The sequence below is a fragment of the Meleagris gallopavo genome, unplaced genomic scaffold (genome assembly GCF_000146605.3).
Source record: "Meleagris gallopavo isolate NT-WF06-2002-E0010 breed Aviagen turkey brand Nicholas breeding stock unplaced genomic scaffold, Turkey_5.1 ChrUn_random_7180001841673, whole genome shotgun sequence".
NCBI classification, from domain to species: domain Eukaryota; kingdom Metazoa; phylum Chordata; class Aves; order Galliformes; family Phasianidae; genus Meleagris; species Meleagris gallopavo.
In genome coordinates, this window is record NW_011110806.1 from 1 (window position 1) to 505 (window position 505).

The following is a 505-nucleotide window of genomic DNA, read 5'->3' on the forward strand; positions in this document are numbered from 1 at the left end:
TCAAATGGACCTTGTTCCCACAGCTCTATGACGACAGCAAGCAGCACAGCGAGGCTGATCGTGCACAGCTGACCCACTGCATCATGCTGCAGGGTAAGGAGAGGAGCTTTGGCAATGCCTGGCGGTGCCCTGGCCAAAAACCTCTCTCACAAACCTCAGGAATGGGCGTGAGTTTCTTGCTAACACAGCACGGGATTTCCTCCCTGCAGCCCGGATCTGCCCAGAAGAAATGATCCTGTTTTTGCAGTCACAGCTGGAAGATGACTGGGAGGCTGGATGCGTGGCAGCCCTGGGTCTGCTGGGTACTCTGGCTCGCTCTGATGGTCAGTACCACTGGTTGGGACTTCCAGGGATCCCTTCTGCCATCTGGGTTGTGGTTCCGCTCATGTTCCTGCACATCTCTTGCAGAGCCCATGATGACGGAGAAGCTGCCCCAGGTTGTCAAGGTTGTGCAGCGTCTGTGCAGCGACCCTAGGATCCGGGTGAGCTGGTTTGGAAAGAAGCG

The 505-nt window shown here is 56.6% G+C and overlaps 1 long non-coding RNA gene across 1 annotated transcript; it reads left to right on the forward strand.

Moving 5' to 3' along the window:
• The first annotated feature begins 8 nt into the window (after positions 1 to 8).
• LOC109364297 lies at positions 9 to 487 on the forward strand. Its single transcript, XR_002110298.1, has 3 exons — positions 9 to 93; positions 210 to 323; positions 409 to 487. It is a non-coding gene; the product is annotated as an uncharacterized LOC109364297 (long non-coding RNA).
• Positions 488 to 505: the final 18 nt, after the last annotated feature.